At 46.8% G+C, this 20,722-nt stretch overlaps 1 long non-coding RNA gene across 1 annotated transcript in view; it reads left to right on the forward strand.

Annotated features, from left to right (window-relative positions):
• LOC147304548 (uncharacterized) overlaps positions 1-20,722 on the forward strand; it is a 109,725-nt gene that overhangs the window by 14,762 nt on the left and 74,241 nt on the right. The window lies entirely within an intron of this gene.

Raw genomic sequence — 20,722 nt, forward strand, 5'->3', positions numbered from 1 at the left:
AGCCAAGAAAGGTGTAGTTTTAGTCTGTGAACACCTGTGTGTACACCTGTGTGCACACCTGTGTGGATCGGCACGCTTGTATTCCAAAGGTTTCTCCATGTAACGATCTGCTAGGGAGTGTGGGGAGCCATAGCTCTGTCCCCCAGGGCATGAAGCAGGTATGGAGGAGATCCAGGCCCCAGACATCCAGAATACGAGGACCCAAGGAGGACCACCAGGGGGGCAACCGTACCACCCTCCTGGGAAGAGCTGGAGAGCCCAAACAAGAGGTCACCCAGCACTCTGCTCCGTGGCTGAGGGCAGACGCCTGAGGGCACCTCAGCTCCCGGAAGGGGCTCAGCTGGGCCACAGGCACCAGGCCCCGCCAATCGGCCACCAGGAGTGAGCCGGTACATACATGAGCGCCCAGCCCCAGACACCAAGAACCACCAACACACCAACATCTGAGGGCATCAGCCACCGGCAGGGAGTGTGGTGAGATGGGCCTCCATACCTCGGAGAGCCTGAGATGCACCCAGAGAGGTGGAGTCTAAGACCCAAGCTGACATATAGACACAGACGAACAGGTGCACGCAGACACAAACGTGCATTCCCACCCCCATATACTAGAGGTGGGAATCCCCATACATCCCACGATACGATATTATCACAATACTTAATGCACGATACGGCATTATTGCAAGTTTTTAAAAATATTTTGCGATATTCAGATTCTGTACATAAAGGTAAACTTTATCAATATTAATTTTATCTAATAACAAAGTCTCACACTCAGTCTTTCTCTCGTTTCAGTCAGTTTTATTGTTGACAAACTGAACGGTTTGTATTACAGTCTAGTCCAACTTAACTGAATGCAACCATCTGGTACAATTACAGCTATTCTGAACTATGCAATTTATGAAAACTATGCAGCCCCTTCAGCAACTGAAGAATTTGAAAGTAAATTAAAACAAAATATAATTTTACATTAAATAAAAAAGTTTTAAACTTAATTAAAATAAAACATGTCTTAAATTAAAATAAGTAAACTGTCATGTTTATTGCTGTTAAACACATTTGGACAGTGAAGGAATGTCAGGATTCTTGCTCAGAAAAAGGATCAACATGCTCTGAAGTCAGAGTTCCAGTCCACAAAAACTTTTTTTGTAACAAAATATCGATTTCTGCTGTCCCTGTATCGATACATTATTAGCAAACAAAATATCACGATACTACACAGTATCGATTTTTTCCCCCACCCCTACCATATACACAACCAAATACTCGGCACTCACCCGACGTGGAGACAGACACAAATAGACAATCACACTCCCCAAACATACTCTATATCCCAGGTCCAGGTACCCCTGCCCCCAGAGGAGCAAGCCGTACCCAGACCTGGGCAAAACATAAGGTTTATTAACAAAACTGAAAACCGTTAGTGAAACAACTCACTAGGAAAATGAACATAACATTTTCAGACCACTTTTTGTGGTAAATACTTAAGTTGTATTGCTGCAACAACAGAGCCCAGCGCACAAGCCGCTGGTTATGATTAAACATGCGAGCAAGGTTCAAGGTTCAAGGTTCTTTATTTGTCACATGCATAGTTATACAAGTATAACACACAGTGAAATGTAGCCTGACACGCTCCTCGACATGTGCTGAACGGTTTGTATTACAGTCTATATATATATATCTATATGCAGTCTATATAGATATTTATATAGACTGCATATAGTCTATATATATATATATATATATATATATATGCAGTCTATATATATATATATATATATATATATATATTAGGGGTGCAACGATATTCGTATCGATATTGAACCGTTCGATACAGTGCTTTCGGTTCGGTACGCATATGTATCGAACAATACAACATTTGTAATTTATTCTATCAACTTTCCTTCTGACTATGCTGTCTGTGTTGAGCGCTCAGTGAATCTGCGTTCGACTACTCCGCCTAGGCTCAACAGTGCAGCCTGGGTGGAGTAGTCGAATGCAGATTCACTGAGCGCTCAACACAGACAGCATAGTCAGAAGGAAGAGCGCAGGGCAAGCTAGCGAGACAGAAGTTAAGCTCTCCTTGCAACATGGACCTCCCCCACCCTCATTCAGATCTGGCGTTTGGAATTATTTTGGTTTTCATGTGACGTATGACCCTGAAGGTAAGCGAGTCATGGACTAAAGTAAAACAGTATGTTGGATGTGCCATGCAATGCTCAATTACATGGGTGGGAACTAGTGTGTTAGCGCAGTTAGCTCGTTAACGTGTTGGCCGTCTAGCCCCATGCACGGGGCGATCGGCGGTATTTGCCGTGTTGTGGCTTTAAGGTCATTTCAACGAGATTAACGCTGACAGCACTAGTGGGAACACAACGAATATGACTGCACATTTACGCCGACATCATCCTAGTGCAAAGACAAAAACAACAAGCATGCTACTAACTTTAGCCGAGTCATTTAGACAGCTGTTAGCACGTGATTCTCCTTATGGGGACCTGATATGTTTAATATGCTGCTGAGAATATAGCCCAGAAGAAGCGGATAGTATAGCTTTTATTTTGGAAAGAGACATTTCTCTGTAATAAACTCTCTTTTCCAAAGATGAGTGATTCCTCAATCAGATACAGGGCTCGCAATATCGCTAGCCCGACGTCCCGGGGCTAGCGATTTTTTCAGTCGGGCTACCAAAGTCTATCTCTGCCCTGCCTGTCGGGCTATTGTAGGAAGGAAAAATATATGTCAATGCTTTTGCATTCTTTCAGAAATGTAGCTGGGTAATTATGTCATTGGCATCGGTGAGCCACTGTCAATATGTGACATATTGAAATCGCGTTTGAATTTGCGCTTGTTTTTTTTGCTTTCACTTTGCAATCGTGCGAACTGTGTATAGAGAGCGACAGCACTGATCTGTGAGTGATGATAATTTGTGCACTAATTCCTCTGACATCGTCTTATTAATTGTTAGCTTACTATGCAAACATGACAAGTGAAATCTCCCGCAGCTTAAACATGTGAGAGGTTGATCGCGCAGAGAATCGCTGAGCTTATGTGAGTGCGTGTGTAAAAGCAGCAGGATATATATTTGACTACGATGACCTGGATGACTGAGAACCTTCACAGACAGACATATATTTTAGTTCTGCTGAGCCAAATAAGACAGGTCAGAGTGAAGAAGTGACAGCCAAAGAAAAGCTTACCACAAAACGGAGAAGTTATGACAAATCAGACTATAAGGCAAAAAGAAAGTGCAGCTTTATGGTTTCATGGACAAAAGAATTTCTGTGGCTGCAATATGACGAGCTAAATAACCAGGGCTGCACATAAGTGGTCCGCAGGTGCGCATTCGCTGTCAAAATAAAAAACACGCACAAGGGTTAGGGTTAAATTTAAAAACTGTACTTTTGAGTTAAAATATATATTTATAATTTTAATAAATGACAAATTAAAAGGTGTACCCTGCCTCTCGCCCTATGACAGCTGGGATAGGCTCCAGCGCCCCCCGCGACCCTGAAAAGGATAAGCGGAAGCCAATGGATGGATGGATGGATGGACAAATTAAAAGGGCATGAAAATTCTTTTTGTATCGAAAAAATATCGAACCGCGACACCGAAGTATCGAACCGAACCGTGAATTTTGTGTATCGTTGCACCCCTAATATATATATATATATATACATATATATATATATATATATATATATATATATATATATATATATATATATATATATATATATATATAGAGGCAGCAGAAACCCAAGAAAGAGGAGGGAGACGAGGAACCATCATGGAAGGACAGGCCCCTGCACGGTATGTACCACCGGCAGATAGAGGAGGTGGCTGATATCCAGAAATCCTACCAGTGGCTGGACAAAGCTGGACTGAAAGACAGCACAGAGGCACTAATCATGGCAGCACAAGAACAAGCTCTGAGCACAAGATCCATAGAGGCTGGGGTCTATCACACCAGGCAAGACCCCAGGTGCAGGCTGTGTAAAGATGCCCCAGAGACAATCCAGCACATAACAGCAGGGTGCAAGATGCTAGCAGGCAAGGCATACATGGAACGCCATAACCAAGTGGCCGGCATAGTGTACAGGAACATCTGTGCCGAGTATAACCTGGAAGTCCCGAGGTCAAAATGGGAGATGCCCCCAAGGGTGGTGGAGAATGACCGAGCTAAGATCCTGTGGGACTTCCAGATACAGACGGACAAAATGGTGGTGGCTAACCAACCGGACATAGTGGTGGTAGACAAACAGAAGAAGATGGCCGTAGTGATCGATGTAGCGGTTCCGAATGACAGCAATATCAGGAAGAAGGAACACGAGAAGCTGGAGAAATACCAAGGGCTCAGAGAAGAGCTCGAGAGGATGTGGAGGGTGAAGGTAACGGTGGTCCCCGTGGTAATCGGAGCACTAGGTGCGGTGACTCCCAAGCTAGGCGAGTGGCTCCAGCAGATCCCAGGAACAACATCGGAGATCTCTGTCCAGAAGAGCGCAGTCCTGGGAACAGCTAAGATACTGCGCAGGACCCTCAAGCTCCCAGGCCTCTGGTAGAGGACCCGAGCTTGAAGGATAAACCGCCCGCAGGGGCGTGCTGGGTGTTTTATTGGGTGAATGTGCAGCAGTAGCCGCAAGCAGGTGAATTCTGTACATTAATATGAATAGACATCTGACTATTTTACAGGATAGACAATATAAACATATTTAAAATTAAAGGAATTTGAAATGTACATTGTGCCTTGGTTTAGTGTCTGGAAGAGTCCTGACTCAGTCAATTATAGATGATGTGAGAGTGTGTGTGTTTAGGGCACGGATGGCTTGGGGATAGAAGCTCCTCTTGAGTCTCTCTGTCCTTGCCCGGAAGATGCGGAACCTTCTACCAGATTGCAGAAGTTGGAACAGTTTGTTGCCAGGATGGGACGGGCCCTTCAGTATCTGCGCTGCTCTAGTCCGGCATCTCCTGGTGTAGGTGTCCTGAAGCGGGGGGAGAGCAATCCTGCAGCAGCGTTCTGCTGTACGGATCACTCTCTGGAGAGCTTTTTGGTCCTTCACACAGCTGTTCCCAAACCACGATGTCATGTTCTGTGTGAGGATGCTCTCCACAGCGCCTGTATAGAAAATCCTGAGGATCTTTGGAGAGACCCTGAACTTCCTCAGTTGTCGTAGGTGATACAGGCGTTGCCTAGCCTGCAGGGCACTATTGTGTTAAACGCTGAACTGTAATCAACAAACAGCATTCGCACATAGTTACCCTGTTTCTTGTCCACGTGGCTGAGAGTGGTGTGTAGGACGTGGGCGATGGCATCCTCTGTGGATCTGTTGGATCTGTAGGCGAACTGCAGCGGATCTGTGGTGTCTGGGATGGAGGAGGAGATGATGTTCTTCAGCAGCCTCTCAAACACCTTCATTACTACCGAGGTCAGTGCAACTGGCCGGTAATCGTTCAGGGATGAGGGTTTTCTGTTCTTGGGCACAGGGATGATGGTGGATCTTTTGAAGCATGTGGGGACCACAGACTTCGCCAGGGACTCGTTGAAGAAGGAAGTGAACACACCTGCTAGCTGGTCAGCACAGCAGCGCAGCAGACGGCCGGTGATGCCGTCTGGCCCCGCCACTTTCCTTGTGTTCACTCTCCTCAATGCCGCTCGGACGTCATGCTCCGCGATGGTGGTCACCGGTCTCTCGCTGATGACGTCACTGTCCTCTGTAGTCAGGCGGTAGATAGCATTAGCCGCCTGGCTAACCTCAAAACGGGCGTAGAACTGATTCAGCTCATTGGTGAATGCAGAGTCGGCGTTGATCGGCGCAGTGTCCCTGGCTTTGTAGTCCGTAATGGTGCGTAGTCCGTGCCACATACTCCGTGTGTCGCCCTGGTGGAATCGGGACTCCACACGTTCCCGGTACCGGCGTTTGGCATCTCTCACCGCGCGCCGCACGCCGTATGAGGCCGCTTTGTAGGCGCTCATATCGCCAGTGGCGAGACCCGCGTTGTAGGAGGCGGTCCTGGCGTTTACTGCAGTGTGGATCGATCTGTCCATCCACGGTTTCTGGTTTGGGAATGTGGTGACTCTCGCAGTGGGGATAATCTCCTCCACTAGCATATTGACAAAGCATACTGCTACTTCCGTAAACTCGTTGATGTCGACTGCGCATGCTCTGAACATGTCCCAGTCGACGTCGTTGAGTGCGTCCTGTAGCGTAGCTTCTGATTGGCCAGTCCACCGTTTTACTTCCTTCGTGGTCACGTCTTCCCTCCGTATGTTTTGTTTATACTGGGGAATGAGGAAGATGGCGTTGTGGTCAGACTTCCCAAAAGCCGGGTGTGAGACCGCTTTGTAGCCCTGCTTGTATGGCGTGTAGCAGTGATCCAAAATTCGATCCCCTCTCGTTGGACACGAGACATGCTGGTAAAAGTTTGGCATGACTTGTCTGAGGTTCGCTTTGTTAAAGTCTCCTGCTACAATGAGGGCTGCGCCCGGGTCCTTGTTTTGAAGCGAACTCAGCACATCATGTAATTTGGACAAAGCCATACCTGTGTCCGCTTGGGGTGGGATGTAGACTGCCGTGGCGATGACCGAGGTGAACTCACGGGGCAGATAGAAAGGGCGGCACTTAATGCTCAGGAATTCCAGATGTGGCGAGCAGCCGCTGGAGAGAGTAGAAATGCTCCTGGCATCACACCACTTTCTGTTTACCATGAAACGCACTCCTCCACCTTTGGTTTTGTTCGACTCTGCCGTTCTGTCCGCGCGGAGCACAAAGAATGAATCCGACGGAGTTACGGCCTGGTCCGGCACGGTGGGGGTCAGCTATGTCTCCGTGAAGCACAGAATGTTGCAGTCCCTCATGTCACGTTGGAAGGTGACCCTTGCTCTTAGGTCATCGAGCTTGTTCTCCATGGATTGTACATTGGCCACTAGGATACTTGGCAGTGGTGCGCGATGCGCCTGCTGTCTCAGTCTGTTCCTAATACCAGCGCGTTTCCCCCGGCGCTTCTTTGTTCTGCGCCTCGGATGAGCGGCCCGTCCTTTGTTGTTCTTCGCGCCGCGTAGAATCTCTGGCGGCCAGGAAGGGTCGGGTTTAAAAGTGTCCAAGATTAGATGTGCAACCTTGGCACCGATGTTTACAAGTGATCCGCTGTCGTAAACTATAAGACTAGAGGATTTTGGGATGTAAACCAGAGCAAAAAATAAGTAAAAAACAAGAAAAGTAGATAGTCGGAGCGGAGCGGTCAGGAAGGCGTCTGGACGTGGCCGCGCCGTCTTGTTTACCAAGGAACACAAGTGGGTTGTGGTCAGTGTACACAACAAGAGGTAACATGCTGGACCCCAGGTATACGTGAAAGTGCTGAAGAGCCAACAACAAAGCCAGGGTCTCCTTTTCAATGGTGGAGTAGTTTAACAGATTTTTATTAAACTTGCGGGAAAAGTAACAAACAGGGTGGTCCAAACCCCGCAAGTCTTCTTGCAACAGCATTGCCCCAGCCCTGACAGCACTGGCATCAACCTCAAGTTTGAATGGTCGCGTCAAATCAGGTGCTGCTAACACGGGAGTGTGGGAGAGAAGGGCTTTCGCACTCTCAAAGCATCTTGACACTCACTTCACCATAGAAACTCAACCTTTGGGCTGAGTAGGTCAGTCAGTGGCTTGACCACAGAAGAGAAAGTTTTACAAAAGTTTCTGTAGTAGCCCACCATCCCTAGAAACCTATGCAACTCACGCCTGGTGGTAGGTGTGGGGAACTCTTTAATCACTGCCACTTTGGCATCAATGGGTCGGACCTGTCCACGTCCCACCTCCCTGCCCAAGTACATCACTGTAGCTTTGGCAAACTCACACTTAGCGAAGTTGAGAGTTAGAGTAGCTTGAGCCAAACAGTGAAATACCTGACGTAGAGTTTCCAAATGATCTTGCCATGTTTCAGTATAAATTGCTAGGTCATCTAGGTAGGCACTGCAGTTGGACAGGCCACGTAGGACTTTATTTACCAGCCTCTGGAAGGTGGCAGGAGAGTTACACATGCCGAATGCCATGACTGTGTACTGTAGAAAATCATAGAATAGAATAGAATAGAATAGAATAGAATAGAATTCAACTTTATTGTCATTGCACATGCACAGGTACAGGGCAACGAAATGCAGTTTGCATCCATCCAGAAGTGCTTTAGTGATATAGATATATTACAATATATATTAGCAATAATATAGATATGTGAGTATATTACAGAAATGGGTCTATTATGGTATGTTATTGTCACGGTTCTGGGTCCGTTGGACCCAGTATTTTGAGTTTATTATGTTTTGGTTTATTTCTGCTTCATGGATTGTTTTCTTCTCGTAGTGATGATGATGATTATTATTAGTTTCTTGTTTCTGTTTATCCGTGCTTAAGGATTTGTTCTCAGTTATATCTCACGTTTAGTTTAGTTCAGATTCCATGTGTCATTCTGTCTGTCTCTCAGTGTAAAGTCTGCATGCTTGTTTAGTAATTCATGTTTCCTGTTTTATTGTGAAAGTCTTTGTCTTATGTTAGTGTGTGCAGCTTAGCTCCCCCGTCTCGTTAGCCCTGATCTCTCCCAGCTGTGTCTCCCTCCTGTTGCCGATTCCCCCGTTACTACCCTGTGTATATAAGCCCTGTGTTTTCCCATGCTCAGTGTCGCGTCGTACCCTCAGAATTATGCCTGTGTGTCCTTGGTCTCAGTGTTCCATCCTCACTCCATGTTTGTTTTTCTGCCAGCAATAAAGCTGAGGTTTTTTGAGTTTCAATTCTGTGTTCGAGTCCTGCATTTGGATCCTCATCTCTGCCTGCCCGCACACAGAGCCCTGACAGTTATAATGTACACGGTATGAAGTATGTTGTGAATATTCTATAACTATAAGTATGTACAGGCTGTAGTGAGTACAAGCTATGTACAGGCTATGAACAGGATATAAATATGAAAAACTATACAGAATATGAAATAAATAACTTTACAGAATCTGAGATATACAGCTATACAGAAATGGGAACTATGCAAGTTGTAAACAGTTGTAGGATTAAAGATTATCGAATGTACAGAATGATTATTTACACAGAGCTATACAGTAGTGCAGTTAAGATAAGTGAGGGTGTAGATAGTTTCTACAGAGGCTATATAAAGTGCTAGTGGTTGTGAGTGGTGGTTCAGTCCATGTTATTATTGTGTGTTTGAGGGTACAGTTGTCCATTGTGGGTGTGTATATGTTCAGGCCATTATTTTAATGTGGGTCAGATGTCAGGAGGCAGAGTTCAGGAGTCTGACAGCTGTGGGGAAGAAGCTGTTCCGGTACCTGGTGGTCTTAGTCCGGAGGCTCCTGTGGCGCCTCCCAGAGGGCAGGAGGGTGAAGAGTCCATGTGATGGGTGACTGGGGTCTTTGATGATTTTCCCAGCCCTTTTCAGACACCGCTTCCTGTAGATGTCTTTTATGGCAGGAAGTGGTGCTCCGGCGATGTGCTGGGCAGTTTTCACGACCCTCTGCAACGCCTTCCGGTCCGAGGCAGAGCAGTTCCCGTACCAGACTGTTATACAGTTGGTCAGGATGCTCTCGATGGTGCAACGATAGAAGTCACCAGGATGTCTGAGGACAGGTGGTTCTTCCTCAGAGTCCTCAAGAAGAAGAGGCGCTGGTGAGCCTTCTTGACCAGCTTGGAGCAGTTGGTCGTCCAGGTGAGATCCTCGGAGATGTGGACTTCCAGGAACTTGAAGCTGCTCACACGCTCCACAGCCGTCCCCTTAATGTGGATGGGTGGATGTGGGTCAGCATTCCTCCTGTAGTCCACGATGAGCTCCTTGGTCTTCTTGGTGTTAAGCAGCAGGTTGTTTCTGTCGCACCACTCAGCCAGACGATCCACCTCCTCCCTGTAGGCGGCCTCATCGTTGTCACTGATGAGGCCAATCACCGTGGTGTCATCTGCAAACTTAATGATGGTGTTGGAACCATCAGCAGGTCTGCAGTCGTGGGTGAAGAGGGAGTAGAGGAAAGGGCTCATCACACAGCCTTGTGGTACACCGGTGTTCATCGTGATTGTAGATGAGCAGTGGTTATCCAGCCGGACATGTTGGGGGCGGTTGGTCAGGAAGTCCAGTAACCATTTGCAGATGAGGGAACTGATACCCAGGTCTGTCAGTTTCCTGATGAGTTGTGAGGGGTGGATTGTATTGAACGCTGAACTGAAGTCTATAAACAGCATTCTGGCGTAGGTGTTGTTGTTGTCCAGGTGTGAGAGGACAGAGTGCAGTGCGATGGAGACTGCATCCTCTGTGTTACAGAGGATGCAGTCATCAGGTGTTACAAAGGCAGAGATGTTAGACGCACGTTCAGTTAAAGGGACCTGCCAGTAACCTTTAAGAAGATCTAATTTAGTGACATACTGAGCAGTCCCAATACTGTCCACACAATCCTCAATTCTTGGGAGAGGATGTGAGTTAGCCACAGTCACCTTCACCTTCTGGAAGTCTGTAATAAAATGGGGCGAGCCATCTGGCTTAGACTCCATTATACAAGGTGAGCTCCAGGGGCTTTGACTGGGCTTCGCTAAGCCATGTTGCAGCAAATAGTCAGCCTCCTGTCTCATGAGCAAGCGTTTATGGGGGCTGGCTCGATAAGGATGCTGCTTAATAGGTTTAGCTCCCTGGACATCAATATCATGCTCTAGCACTGTAGTGCGGAACATCCCCGAATAAACAGGTGTATTTATTAATCAAGAGAGTTATGTCTTCTTGCTGCTCTGAAGACAGATGCTCAAGCAAACTTTCAGCATTTCTGAGTTAGACAGATGGGATCTAGAACAGGTGGGATAACTTCATCAACCATCAACCTCGTCCACCCCTCTTTTCTCTAGGTGACTTGAGGCTGCAACAGGTGCACAGATGCCATCAGGCTCTGGTGTCGACTGAGGATGGTATAATTTCAACATGTTTATGTGGCAGACGCATGTTTTGCGTCTGCGGTTGGGAGTGCAAATTACATAATCAGTCTCCCCTCTCTTTTCACAGACTTTAACCCTCAGAGGTCCTTAGGGACATTTATTGTCTTTTGCATTTTTAATTTTAAAGGGGCCGCTATACCTAGCAGACAAGGCTGAGCCCGGAACAGGCAAGAGCACAAGAACCTGGTCACCCACCTGAAAGGTTCTTTTAACAGAAGCCTTATCGTAATGGCGTTTCATCTTTCCCTGTGAAACAGCAAGGTGCTGTTTAGCCAGAGCGTTGGCTTGGTTCAAACGCTCACGGAAGTGCTTTACATACCTGCTTACATTTACTTTGGACGCCCCGTGTGGGGCCAAAAATTCCTCTTTCAGAGCTTTGAGGGGTCTGCGTGGCCTATGGCCAAATACCAGCTCAGAAGGACTAAAACCAAGTGACTCCTGCACAGCGTCACGGGCAGCAAATAACATAAATGGAACTCCTCATCCCAGCTCTTTTCAGACTTTAGGCAGTATTTGCGTAGCATTGCCTTTAAGGTCTGATGCCACCGCTCTAATGCGATGGCAGGATGCAGAGGACACGATATGTTTGACACCTAGAGTGCTAGCCACTTGTTTGAATAACTTAGATTGAAAGTTTGAGCCCTGGTCAGTCTGTATGACCTTTGGCAGACCAAACACGGAAAAGAATGTTGTTAACGCTTTAACAACTGATTTTGCTGTAACCTTATGTAATGGGACAGCCTCGGGGAAACGGGTAGCTGCACACATGATTGTGAGAAGGTATTGCTTTCCTGATTTTGTTCTAGGTAGTGGACCCACACAGTCTACTATGACATGGTCAAATGGCTGATCCACTACAGGAATGGGACACAACGGAGCTGGGGGTATGACCTGATTAGGTTTACCTGCAATCTGACATACATGGCAACTGCGGTTGCAACGCTTCATACCAGGCCAAATAAAATGCTTTAATAGTAGCTGGTATGTTTTTGTGATGCCCAAGTGTCCTGACCACTGGCTTTCATGGGCAAGAGCCAGGATTTTCTGCCGGTACACAGAGGACACGACAATCTGCTTGACTTTACTCCATTCTGCACCTTCTGCACCAGGTGGAGACCACTGACGCATTAGAACATCATGTTCTACAAAATAGGCTTGTTGCTTTTTATTGACTTGCTCAGCACTTACCGTACGTTTGAAACAGCTCTGCAGTGTTTCATCAGCTAATTGAGCTGCTGACAGCTGGTCTCTAGTCAAGGGCAGCGAAGAGACCTTTGGAAATGGATCAGGCTCCTCAGGTTTCACTGAGTCTGGGAGTGACAGAACATTGTTTCTTTTAGTTGGTACATCATTCTCCTCGGAAAATGAGGACATCAACACCGAATTAGAGAGGGCAACATCAGTATCTTTACGAGCTTGTGCTCGAGTAATCGCCCAGGGTGGATACAGCCCAGGGTGGATACAGCCCAGGGTGGATACAGCCTGGGTGCACGGAAAATTCAGAAGTCTTCTTATTTAGGGGGTTGTCTAAAACCTCCAGACAAGGGAGCACTAACCCTCCTTGTTGTCATTGCCCAACAACATGGCCACACCCTCTATTGGCAAGGCCGGGCAAACAGCAACAGGGGAAAATCCTGTAACAAGTTTTGATTTGATAAAAACTCTGTGAACTGGTCTGGGAGCGTAACCCATCTCTATCCCCCGTAGAACAGAATTAAAACCACATTCACTTTCAGCAGAAAATGGTAAAACACTCGAGAGGATGACTGTCTGAGAACCTCCAGTGTCCCTTAAAATACGCACAGGTTTTAAATCAGAGGGATTGTCGGTTAGCGATACTGAGCCATCACAAATGAATGGTTCGAAACAGGGGTCCGGCACCTTACCACCACAACTATGGACCTCATTACAGGCCTCAGCTTTCACAAAACCCACCCCTTTGGGTTGCTGAGCATTTGATGTTTGCGTTTTAAGGCTAAACAGTCAGCAATCACATGTCCAATTTTATGACAGTAAAAACATTCACGGTTTTCCCTGGACCCCGACACTTTAGCCGTGTGGGGCTGTTGCACAGCGCTAACCCGTGGCTTCTCACTGCCAGTAAACGAGGCTTTATGAGTGAGCACGAACTCATCAGCAAGAACAGCAGCAGATGCGAGAGAAGTCACTTTCTGTTCATTTAGATATTGCACAACACGCTCAGGAATGCATTTCTTAAAATCCTCCATCAAAACTAACTCGCGCAGAGCATCATAGTCACTCACTTTTGAAGCAACACACCACTTATCAAAGAGAATCCCCTTTTCTCTAGCAAACCACATAAGTTTGGGTCGGCAATTTCTTTTACTGGCGAAACCTCTGCCTATAGGCTTCGGGGACTAACTCATATGCCTGCAAAACAGCTGTTTTAACACACGAGTAATCTAAACTGTCCTTTAAAGAAAGTGCAGCCACCACCTCTTGGGCTTTGCAGGACAGTTTGCACTGCAACAAAAGAGGCCAAATATCAATAGGCCACTGCAATGCGCCAGCGATACGCTCAAATTCTGCAAAGTATGTATCAACCTCAATTTCTCTAATGGTGGGCACTAAAGAAATGCACTTGCTGATATCAAAAGTTGAAGCGGACGAGGAGGTGGAGCTGGAATTTTCAGCAGAGACAGATGAGGCTTGAGGCTCCATCTCAAGCTTTCGCAGCCTAACGGCTTTGTCTGCCTCTATCTCCAGCCTTCTTATTTCAAGCTCTAGCTGAGCCCGCCTGTTCTGGGCCTTCTCCTCAGCCTCCAATTGGAGGCGTGCCAGCCGCACCTTCAGCCGAGCTCCTTCTCTGCCTTCTGAACTCCCAGAGGAGAGTGGATCATAGCGAGGAAGCGTGCGCGGCATTTTTCCCCGCTCATCCCCCTCGCCATCCCCACTAGAACCATTCTTATGGCCCTCCTCAACTACGGCAGCTTGGCTTGGCACACCAGAGACCACAGGCAAAACAGGCGCTTGAATCACACCAGCTCCCACCAACTTGTCCACCACTAAAGCTTTCAAATCACACTTACGGAGGGTTTTTGAGACTTGCAGCTGAAAGTGATCCACAATTTGCAGCAAATCATTTTATTGACAGCTATTTAAAAGCTCAATAGATGGGGCATCTATAAAGTGCTGTAAACAAAACGCAGCCGACATAGCACCTAAAGTGATAAGGCTACTCTAAAACAAATGCCCCCTTTTTTTCTTTTTTCCCCCCCCACTTATGTTACGACCCGGCTCTGCTAGGCGACAGGGGATGTAACATAAATGAGCCCAGAGACAGGAGGGTTAAATAAAAAGAAAAACATAAGGTTTATTAACACAACTGAAAACCGTTAGTGAAACAACTCACTACGCAATGGGGTGATTTAAACGAACATAACAAATAACTCATTCAAATAACACTAATAACACCAGTAGAACACTAATCATCTAAACATCTCTCAGGCAGTTACTCAACACAAAGGTTGCAAAGGGCAGCAATACAAAGGCAAAGGCAGTCTACACAGTCTGTTCGCATCAACAAGTCCCCCACAAATGAAGACTCCTCAGCCTTTTATACTCCCAGGTAAATGCAGGCAGCCGCGTCATTGGTCCGTCATATTCATGGCTCCTTCAGCAGCCAATGGTGTGAGTGGTCTGGCACACTCTGATCTGCATGAAGTTGGGCGGGCATAGGTCCCTGGCCAGCCAATCACCTGTGAGTCCTGGAACGCTTTGATTTCCATAGAGGAAGGCGGGGCCACCTGAGGCCAGGGGCCATAACAGTGACACACCTGCACCCCAAGCCCTGCGTGTGTGTGGATGTGGTGGAGCCGGAAGAGGGAGGCAGCTGAGGATGGGGAGGGAAGAAGGGGAGGGGCAAGCGGCCCCTCCCCCGCTGACCCAAGTAGGGACCCCCACACTCTGGAACCCACCAGGGCAAGGGGGCCCAGGCCCATCCGGACCGGGGCCCACAGCAGCAGCACTGCCCCACCCCACCGCAGAGAAAACTGCACCCACCCCATCATCCAATCATCTCCCAGACTACACAAGACAATAGACGCCCTGGTTGAGTTCATTCTCCACCTCTCCTATATCTCTCCCCCACCTGAAGAATGAGCTCCTGTAGAGAGGAGACCTCCTGCAAAGATGTAACAGCCTCCCCACCAGTTAGAGAGCCCTCCAGTTGGGCCGTTGCACCAGAGGTCCCCCGCACCGGGGCTGAGCCCCCATGCACCCACCCGCCCACAACACTGGCGACACAACAACCAGGACCCAAGCCCCGAAGGCCCAGCCAGAGCCCCAGCCCGAGGGCGGAGCACCCCCAGATCCCCAAGCATCCACGTCCATCCCGGACCCACCCAGGGGCAGCCAGGCTACCAGGCCAGTAACCAACGTCTGCCAGCACAGACCCTCCCCCATCTCCGCTGTACGCAGCCACAAGGAAAACACCATATACGAGCCACCAGAGCCCCTAACCAGGTCATGGCCACAACCCCTGGGTTAGGCCCTCCAGGGAAAACGTCCCTAGGGACTCTCCAGACGCCCTAAGGCCGTCCCTACCCCCATATCAACCACAATAGCGAAGGCAGGACCAAACCATGACCCCCCACCCCCACTAGGTGATGAAGCCGATCAAAGGAGCCCAGAGGGCTTGATCAAATGTGATGGCAGAGGCTGTATCGAGACTAATGTGATCCATTAGATGGTTTTTATATTGGTTAGAATTAAGATTATTTTTATTTTTCCAGTTAATGAGGACCATTTTCTTGGCAATGCATAGGGCCGTAAAAACAACGTGGGCTGTGTTTATTTCTGCAGTGACCTCATCCAAGTTGCCCAGCAAGCATACTAAAGGGGAGGCTGGAATGTTACATTTCAGACACTTCGATAAGTCTTCACATATCTCACGCCAAAATTTCTGAACTGGTGGACAGAACCAAAGAGCGTGAATGTAATTGTCCGGTGTATTTGCTTGACAGTGTGAGCAGTTGTTGGAAGACATAAAGCCCATCTTGAACATCCTATGACCAGTATAGTGCACTCTATATAATATTTTGTATTGTATTAATTGCAAACTGGGATTTCTGATCCATTGAAAGGTTTTTAAGCATATCTGAGACCAAAGGATTGGGTCTATGTTGATTGATAAATCTGCTTCCCATTTTGCAATAGGAAGGGATATTGATTCATCAATTTTAGAAAGTGTTCTGTATATTTTAGACAATAATTTGGGGGGTTTTAGATTAAAAAAATGTACCACACTTGGTGGTGTTTGTAATTCAGCTTCACTGGGATTAAATTTCTTTTTTACTATGGATTTAATTTGTTGATATTCCAAAAATCTTGTTGATCCCATATTGTGTAACTAGTCTGTCAAATGAAATAAATTCTGTTCCTTCTAGTACATGTTCTAAGTATTTGATTCCTTTACCACTCCAATCTGAAAATTTTTATCATATTATTGTTTTGTAATATGTCCGAATTGCTCCAGATAGGTGTACGTTTGCATGGGATTAATGAAGACTCTGTCATTTTTAGAAACTCCCACCATGCTGTCAGAGAAGAGCTGATGTTGATGCTTTTAAAGCATTCATGTCGTTGGATGTTTGAGCTGATAAATGGTAGGTCTGAAATTTCTAGACTATTACATAGTGCCCGTTCTACATCTATCCAAGGTTCATCTAAGAGGGTGTATTCTAGAAATGAATTGAAGCCTGTTGGCTAAAAAGTAGTGATTAAAGTTAGGCAGATCTAGTCCTCCGTTGTCCTTGGTCCTTTGTAGTGTTTTTAAGCTGATATGCGGGGGTTTGTCTTTCCAAAGAAATTTAGAAATATATGAGTCTAGAGATCTGAACCAGTCTTGTGATGGCTTACTTGGGATCATTGAAAATAAATAGTTTATTTTTGGCAAGACCATCATTTTTATAGCGGCAACCTTTCCCATGAGTGATATGGGTAAAGATTTCCATCTAGCCAGATCGCCTTCTACTGACTTGTGGGATGTGGTTTAATTTAGTTAATTCTGCAAGCTTAGGAGAGATATTGATACCTAAATATTCAATATTTCCAGATTGCAGTCGGGTAGATGAAGAATTATGGAAGGAGCAATTAATCGGAAGAACTGTAGATTTTGAGCAGTTAATTGAATAATCTGAGACGATATTGGTTTGTGAGTTTTGGAGAAAAAGTAACACATCAGCCGCATAAAGGCTGATTTTATGTTCCACGTTCTTGCATTTTATGCCCTTAATTACTGAATTCTGTCTAATTGCTGCTGCTAGTGGTTCAATAAAAATTGCAAATAGTGAAGGGGAGAGTGGGCATCCCTGCCTGGTGCCCCTCAGGAGACAGAAGCTGGAGGATGTCTGGTCATTTGTTCTAACACAAGCTGTTGGGGAATTATATAATATTTTTAACCAGCTTACGAAAGAGTTTCCAAAACAAAATTTGTGTAAAGTTGCAAATAGAAATTTCCAGTTAACTCTTTCAAATGCCTTTTCTGCATCAAGAGACAATATTATGGTTTCAATGTTTTTGTCATGGCCCCCGTGTCTGCCCGGCCAGCTCCACAAGGCCACATGTGTTTGGTGTACATTCTCCTCTCTCCTCCCCACCAGGGCGGAGCTCACTGCAGGCTCCCGCCCTTGGCACACACCTGCATCTCATCAGACTCTGATTACCTGTTTGGACTCTTAAGGCCGGGACGCAGACAGCCTCACTGCTGGATGATTATGCGAGCCTCGAATCCTTAAGCTTTGTAAACTTGCTGCGATCTCTGTGTAACCTTATTTTCTCCTGTGCACAGTTTTCCCCGGACCCGTGACTAACCTGCTGTTTCAACCACTGTAAAGAAGAAGAGCTAACGTGTGTGTGACTCCAATCCCGGACTTCCCTTTCGGACCTAGGACCCCCTTTCCCCTCACTGTATATATCTGCACCTGGTGATTGTGTAAATAAACGTTGTTTTCCCCTGAACTCTGCTCTGCGCCTGAGTCCTACTACACCGCATGACAGAATCATCCAGCCAAGATGGACTCAGCAGACCCAGCGACATCCACTCCTACTCTCGCCACCCTGACTGCAATCTTGGAGCAGCATGAGCAAATGTTTGCCCATATCAGAGGTGAGCTTACAAGTCTTAGACAAGCTGTGGCCCAGTTAACTCCTCTGCCTACATCTCCACCTGCCGCCGCTGCCCGACCAGCTGAATCAGCTCCTCCTGTAAGTGCGTCTACCTCCGCACCCACACCTGTTCATTTTGACAGATTCCTTCCCACTCCCAGACCCTTTACTGGTGAAATTGGTAAATGTGCTGGATTTCTCACTCAATGCTTCCTTCAGTTTCGACAACAACCTCAAGTGTTTTCTACTGATGGGTCTAAGATCACGTATATTTTCCAGCTGCTCCAGGACCGTGCCTTGATGTGGGCACAGGCGGTGCTTCAGTCTAACCCTGAAATTTATTTTTCTGTCCTCCTTGAAAAGTTCAGGAGTATGTTTGACTGCAACCACACTGAGAAGATTTGGTTTTTCGCGTTCAAAGCGCGCTGTTAGTATTGGGCCATCCCTGGCTCCATAACCCACATATTGACTGGACAAGAGGAAAAGTAATGGGATGGAGGTTGACTGTCACATGCATTGCCTTCGGGCCGCCGCCCCTCCCGTCCCGTCTCGTCTCAACCCACTGCTGCGTCGCTCGACTCCCCGGACCTCTTGGGGGTCCCGCGGATTTATCGTGATTTGCGAGAGGTTTTTTGTAAGGATCGGGCACGCTCGCTTCCCCCCCACCGCCCGTATGATTGTGCAATAGATCTCCTCCCTGGGGCCCCGTTACCTTCCAGCCGGCTGTACAGCATCTCTCAGCCTGAAAGGGATGCTACATTACGGAGTCGCTCGTGGCGGGGTTGATTCGCCCCTCATCCTCGCCTGTTCCTGCTGGGTTTTTTTTCGTGGATAAGAAGGATAAGTCTCTGCGTCCGTGCATAGATTATTGGGGCTTGAATCAGATCACGGTTAAAAACAAGTATCCACTGCCCCTGCTTTCATCTGCTTTTGAGCTGCTTCAAGGCATGACTGTTTTCAGCAAGTTGGATTTGCGCAATGCCTACCACCTGGTGCGAATTAGGGAGGGGGATGAATGGAAGACTGCCTTTAACACCCCTTTGGGCCACTTTGAATATCTGGTGATGCCCTTTGGCCTGACTAACGCTCCTGCGGTTTTCCAGGCCATGGTTGATGATGTGCTCCGTGACTAGGGATGCGTATTGATAAGATTTTCACGATTCCGATTCCATTTTCGATTCTGTTTAACGATTCGATTCTTTATCGATTCTCTTATCGATTCTTTTTTAAAAAGGAGAACACTAAGGTCGATTAGCTTAGAACTTTGTTTTATATCTTCTCTTTGAACAAGACAGAAATTTAGGAGTAACATGGCCTTACAAACCCAGCAGTGAGATCTTAAGAAATCCAGCCTACGGCTCTTCAATGGGGTGTCACAGGGACCCCGGGGGAAAAAAATTGTAAATGTAAAATAATAAAATAAATATTCTTCTGTAGCAATAACAAAGTATAACATAAATTATTCAGTAGCAATTACACAAGAATATCCAGTAATGTCCCTGCCTACAATTAAACACATTCACTTACCGAAAATCGGGGGCATCTGCTGTGGCAAATGGGTGCAAGCCTTTGACCAAAAACGTAGTCACTGCTCGGTAACATTAGTCTATCCTGGCTTGAAAGGAGACGCTACCGGTAGACTGCAGCGAGAACTGCCAGCGAGCGCCAGCCAGACTCTGTCTGTCTCATCATGGTCACTAAATGCACAGTAATGGCAGGTTTTGTAATAAGGCAGATCGCGCTAACATAATATGCACTGTTAGTTGATTATTTACCTGCCGCATTAATGGGAGAGGACGTGCAAACGTTACCGCTGCTGCTGGGCTGAGATTCACGAGTCTGGAGCGGAATTAAAAACACGACATTCATTTAAGGTCATCGTGTGTTTTGTGAGCAAATGCTTTTGCATATTCGTAGTGTTTCCTCCCTTAAATGAAATATCTACTTTGCAAGTATTGCAAGTTGCCCTGTTGTCTTCCGTTCTTGTAAAGTATAACCAAACTTTTTAGCGTTTGAGCCGCCATGTTTCCTGCCAGGTAAATGACGCTCCGCAACGTGGTGACGTCATTCGGGGCGACTGGAATCGATAAGGGAATCGTTTGCAAAAACGGCAAACAATTCCAAGGAATTGAAACAGTGGGAACCGGTTCTCAACAAGAACCGGTTTTCGATACCCATCCCTAGTTACAAGTACCTGGGGATCCCGCAGGCAAATGGGAACCATGAAGAGGCCGCTAGAAAAGCTGCAACCACCAAGTACCTGCAGAGGGTCAGGCAAGTCCTGAGGAGTCAGCTGAATGGTAAGAACAAGATCCGGGCCATCAACACGTACGCCAACAAGACGTAAGTAATATGTAATAAATAGTGTTATGTATATACAGTTGAGTTATTGCACATAGAATTGGTATTGCACAGTGGTGGTCCATAGAGGAAGTGGGAAGTGGGGGGCTGTGTTATCGGTGCATGTGTGAGTTCAGGGTGGTTATCGCTTTGGGGAAGAAACTGTTTTTGAGTCTGTGGGTTTTTGTGTTGATGCACCTGTAGCGCTTCCCTGAGGGAAGCAGGCTGAACATGTTGAAGCCAGGGTGGGAGCTGTCCTTGATAATGTTTGCTGCTCTGCTGAGGCAGCGGGAGGAATAAAT

The sequence above is a fragment of the Aulonocara sp. 'chitande type north' Nkhata Bay genome, linkage group LG22, assembly GCF_057382095.1.
Source record: "Aulonocara sp. 'chitande type north' Nkhata Bay isolate Kocher_YH1m ecotype deep benthic linkage group LG22, A_spYH_male_GT1.1, whole genome shotgun sequence".
Classification (NCBI taxonomy): Eukaryota; Metazoa; Chordata; class Actinopteri; order Cichliformes; family Cichlidae; genus Aulonocara; species Aulonocara sp. 'chitande type north' Nkhata Bay.